Source organism: Oncorhynchus keta, chromosome 17 (assembly GCF_023373465.1).
Source record: "Oncorhynchus keta strain PuntledgeMale-10-30-2019 chromosome 17, Oket_V2, whole genome shotgun sequence".
Classification (NCBI taxonomy): Eukaryota; Metazoa; Chordata; class Actinopteri; order Salmoniformes; family Salmonidae; genus Oncorhynchus; species Oncorhynchus keta.
The window spans coordinates 39,918,332-39,924,331 of record NC_068437.1 but is presented as its reverse complement, the minus strand read 5'-3'; positions in this window follow the sequence as shown (position 1 = coordinate 39,924,331).

Below are 6,000 nucleotides of genomic sequence, written 5' to 3'. Positions count from 1 at the left end.
GCTTTTTAAAAGAGAAGTTGGAATCAAGTATGATGCCAGGGAACTTAAAATCAGATACCACCTGGAGCTTCTCCCCTGACACATAGACATAGATCTGGCTCAGTAGTATCAGTTGCCCTCTTTGTGAAGAACATGCAGAAGGCATTTTCACATTGAGATGCAAACATGAGTCACTGAGCCACTTTGTAATCTGAACCATTACAGTAGTGAGTTCTTGTGCAGCTTGTTGTTTGCTCTTTGCACGCACACAGGTGTGCCTTATTAAAAGTGAATTTGTGATTGGCATTTGAGCCAATCAATTGTGTTGTGACAAGGTAAGGGTGGTATAAAGAAGATGGCAATATTTGGTAAAGACCAATACCATATTATGGCAAGGACAGCTCAAATAAGCAAAGAGAAATGACAGTCCATCGTTACTTTAAGACATGAAGGTCAGTCAATTTTGAAACTTTGAAAGTTTCTTCAAGTGCAGTCGCAAAACCATCAAGCACTATGATGAAACTGGCTCTCATGAGAACCGCCACAGGAAAGGAAGACCCAGAGTTACCTCTGCTCTCTGCTGCAGAGGATAAGTTCATTAGAGTTACCAGCCTCGGAAATTGCAGCCCAAATAAATGCTTCAGAGTTCAAGAAACAGACACATCTCAACATCAACTTTTCAGGGGAGACACCACATGTATGGTTCCCACCGTGAAGCATGGAGGAGGTGGTGTGATGGTGCTTTGCTAGTGACTCTGTCTGTGATTTATTTAGAATTCAAGGCACACTTAACCAGCATGGCTACCACAGCATTCTGCAGCGATACGCCATCCCATCTAGTTTGTACTTAGTGGAACTATCAATTGTTTTTTAACAGGACAATGACCCAAAACACACCTCCGGGCTGTGAAAGGGATAATTGACCAAGAATGAGTGTGATGGAGTGCTGCATCAGATGACCTGGCCTCCACAATCACCCGACCTCATGCCAATTGAGATGGTTTGGGATGAGTTGGACTGCAGAGTGAAGGAAAAGCAGCCAACATGTGCTCAGTATATGTGGGAACTCCTCTAAGACTGTTGGAAAAGCATTCCAGGAGAAGCTGGTTAAGAGAATGACAATAGTGTGCAAAGCTTTCAGAGGCAAAGGGTGGCTACTTTGAAGAATCTAAAATATATTTTTAATTGTTTAACACTTTTTTGGTTACTAAATGATTCTATATGGGTTATTTCATAGTTTTGATGTCTTCAATCTCTGCCTATCCCAGTCTGCTGTCCCCTTTGCTTTAAGATGTCCACCATTGTTCATGTACCCAAGGAAGCAAAGGTAACTGAACTAAATGACTATCACGCGTAGCACTCACTTCTGTCATCATGAAGTGCTTCGAGGGGCTAGTTAAGGATAATATCACCTCTACCTTACCTGACACTCTAGACCCACTTCAATTTGCTTACCGCCACAATAGATCCACAGACGATGCAATCGCCTTCACACTGCCCTATCCCATCTGGACAAGAGGAATACCTATGTAAGAATGCTGTTTATTGACTATAGCACAGCATTCAACAGCATAGTACCCTCCAAGCTCATCATTAAGCTCGGTGCCCTGGATCTGAACCCCGCCCTGTGCAACTGGGTCCAGGACTTCCTGACGGGCCGCCCCCAAGTGGTGAAGGTAGGAAACAACACCACTTCGCTGATCCTCAACACTGGGGCCCCACAAGGGTGCATGCTCAGCCCCCTCCTGTACTCCATGTTCACCCATGACTGCGTGGCCACGCACGCCTCCAACTCAATCATCAGGTTTCCAGTAGTAGGCCTGATTACCAACAATGACGAAACAGCCTACACTAGCTGGTTTCGTTTTTAGATACTACTGCACTGAGCTAGGAACACAAGCATTTATCTACACCCACAATAGCATCTGCTAATTATGTGTATGTGACCCATAACATTTGCTTTGATTTCACTATTATTCTACAATGTAGAAAATAGTGAAAATAAAGAAAAACCCTTGAAAGAGTGTGTCCAAACATTTGAATGGTTATGTATATGATCAAGAGTGGGTGCGCTCTATTCCTGGCAGGTTGATCAGATTCAATAGCAGCTTCAGAGGCTGATAAATTAGCCTTGTAGTCTGTCTGCAAGGAGCCTTCGATAAGAAACAGCCTACAAGGCAGCATACTGATTTATCAGCTTTTGAGGCAGCTATTGAATCTGATCAGCCTGCCAGGAATAAACTTCACCCCCTTTTGGATTATATGCATCAGCCTATAAAGCGCTGACAGCTAATCTGCCTGCAAGGAGCTTTACCTATGAAACAGCCTACAAGTCAGCATCCTGACATCAGCCTCTGAGGCTGCTATCAAATCTGATCAAGCTCTGAGGCTGAAATTGAATCTGATTAGCCTGTCAGGAGTGGAGCTAAACCATTGTAAATATTATCCACAAAACATTTAATGTGTCCCTTATAATTATAAAAGTATCAGTTATACAAGTTAACAACCACCATTGATAACAAGCTAACTAGCTAACAAGACTAGCCAAGTTAGAGTTAGCTGCATTGTTCCTTGCATGTGACTGGTTGTGGTCTTCGGGGAGCACACAGTCTGGGAGACAGGGCTACCTGTTAGGCATTGTTCAGTGCTGAAATGCCCCATGAGTGCATTGCAATCACATAGCTCCTTGATGAGGTGGTTATCGTGCATCTGAAAAAACTAATGGATGATACTTTTTATTATCTTGTGATCTTGACAAAACAACTTTTGTTATGTCATGATCATGAGATGAATAATTTGTGATCTTGACATAAGGGAACAATTGTTTTATTCATATGTCCTCTCTGGACAACTGTTCTTACCTTGAGAAGAAACTATAAACTGTTGGCCTCAGGAGATTTTTGATGTCAAGTGGGATTCTAGTGTGTACTGCCGACAGACACCTTCACTGCACTGAGGCTATTGCAATAGAAAATATTTTGTTATCTCGATAACATAGCCTAGCCTACAAACATTACAGTAGCCAATGTAGCTTGTGCTTTTATGCTTGTGTGCACAATGTTATCGATAAAGACAGGACAATGGTGCAGTATGGATTTTAGCATGTACATTTTGTTTTTAAGTGCGATGCCTGCCAGCAATGCCACTACACAACACTGAACAATAAATTAATTGCACTATAACAGTGACAAACAGTGCCCACAAACTGTTAGGGCCTACATAAAGCTGTCCCAAAAGCAGTTCCAACATCTTACCACTGCTACACCTGGCACCTCAGCGGATCGTTGTCTGGCAGCAAAATAGTTCATTCAGCGTCATTTACTGCCTTTAAAAAAACATAGCTAATATGGCTGACTTGCTTAAACAAATGTGGTTTCAAATGACAATTGAGATGTACAAACTATGGCATAAGGGGACGACAAGCGGAAAAGAGGCAATCCGTAATTTCAATTAAAAAATTAATGAGCGAGCTAGGACGGATGCAACATTAGTCAATATAACTATTTGTTCAGCACTTTTTATATGCACAGAGGCAGAATTCAGAACATAGGCGGTTCTTACAGTGTTCTCCCTGTACACCAAGTCAGATCCGTATGATAAATAAAGGGGCATACAGTGGTTCCTCCTTTAAAAGTTGTGAACTTGCACCGCGGGACTTAGAGGTACTCAGCGTCACGGCTTCATTGCTCCAGACCACCACAAGGGGGAGTTAGAGCACTCATTATGCATTTGGGTCCCAAGGTTTTTATATGACCAAAAATATTGAGTGGTTTCAATGACACATTTTTCTGCAAGCCACCCTTACCTTGTGGCATTCTTCAACAAAGATGGCAGACAAAATATTATGGTGGAACCAGATGTAAGTTGTTATAACGTCATAACGAGTCAAGCAGAACTTGTACAATTGAGAATAATATGTTAATGTAGAGACAAAAGTTTGTGCATATTTTTATGTCATAAAGTTAATTTACGAAAATTGCTATTTAGCAAGTTATCTGACTAGCTAACATTAGCCAGCTAGCTAGTGTTAGGAGAATGAATTTGTATTTGTGTTGTTTAATCTTTTAGGGTCTCCTGAGAAAACCAGCAAACCAGGCTATTGTCTTGTGAAACAGTGGATGTAATGAATTTAGCTAGCTAAAGTATTTACTGCAAATTGAATGTACAATTGTGTAAGCTTGCCTTGCAATACAGCTGAAGTAACATAGCTTGCTAACTATTTATCTGCTTATTGTGTAGTGGAGGATAAAATAACTGTATGCCTATGGATGTGCAGCTAGCTACAGTATGTAGCCGATCTGTGTACGGACCGGACCCTACAACGTTAGGTTCTGAACTAATATTCATACCAGTCTATGAACCTCAGCTATCATAGTTGTTGTATCAACTTCAAGTCTAAATGGCTTTAATGAAGCCTATGGATTGAGTAGAATATAACTTTATTGTGCCAAGGATGCAAGTCCTATATACACATGTACTGTAGATTCCCACATTGTAGCCTGTACATTTAATATATTCACTGATCATGTACTCTTCCTTGGTAAATAAAGGTGAGGTTCAGGTATGAATCTCTGAAACATTATTTTTCAGTCATATCAAAGTCCATTATTTGAATGATGCTGTGTCTGCATGTATGTATTACAATTATACACTTCAACAGTGTTAACCACCTGTGGCTCCTGGGACATCAATGACTACACATTGAAACATGATTGATTTGTAATTCATATATACAGAAATAAAACTATGCATATCTAACTCCCTTCGTCTGCATTAATCTGAGGACACAGGAAAGTATTTCAGTGAGACACTTAATTATAACCAGTGGAGACTATGAAAGAAGTTCATTATCCAGGTGTTATATATACATAAATGCATTATAATTATGATAATTGCATTATTATGAATACAAGTTCAATCTGTACGTCAATGCACATATGGTGTGCATTATAAAACGAGGAAGAAAGACGAGGTGGGGAGAGAGGTGTAGAAGAAAGAAAGGGAAAGAGGTAAGAACAGCGGCAGACAGCATATGATTAATTAATTACAGTGCTACCATAATCTTCTCTCAGTTCATTACAATTGCGGTGTCTCCTAACCAGCCATGGGCTCCCAGTTGGCCCGAAGGTTATCTTAAGAGCAGGTGAGGTGACAATGACGGGACTGGCTTCCTCTCTCAAATCAAAACATACCTGCAGACGAGAGAGCATGATTAAGACTTCGGGACAATCCGATATCCATCGGGACAATTCGTTTTTCAGTAGGACCGATTGGAGTAATGGCTACCTCTGTATTTTACGCGAGAATCTCTCTGGGAGCATCAGGTGACCACTTGCGCAATGTAGCCGCCTACGGGTATTCTTCAACATAAATGTGTAAAGCTACATGACAATGCTGTAGACACCTTCGGAGATACGGATAAATAGTAATCTGGTTGATAGCCCATTCACTGCTCAATAGGGACGCATTGGAACGCAGCGCTTTCAAAACATGAGGCACTTCCGGATTGGATTTTTCTCAGTCTTTCGCCGGCAACATCAGTTCTGTTATACTCACAGACAATATTTTTTAACAGTTTTGGAAACTTTATAGTGTTTTCTATCCTAAGCTGTCAATTATATGCATATTCTAGCATCTTGTCCTGACAAAATATCCCGTTTACTACGGGAACGTTTTCTTTCCAAAAATGAAAATACTGCCCCCTAGTCACAACAGGTTTTAAATCAGGAGGTGAAAATGCAAAACTGACCTTGGATCATTAACTTTGGGAATACTACATCTCTGTCTGTATTTCAATGTAAAGCATCTCTTTAATAATACTTCCTGTTGACCCGACCAAGTGACATCTCACCTATGAACATGCTGTGCCCTCTGTGTCAGCCAGTTCAGATGCGGGAGGGGTTCACCAACACAGCTGATATAACCTAGAGGATTTAGGAAGAAGGGCGAGAGAGACTTGAGTGAAGAGAAGTGAAGAAGAGACTTATTTTGTGTGTGTGTGGTCTCACCTGCTGTCCACAC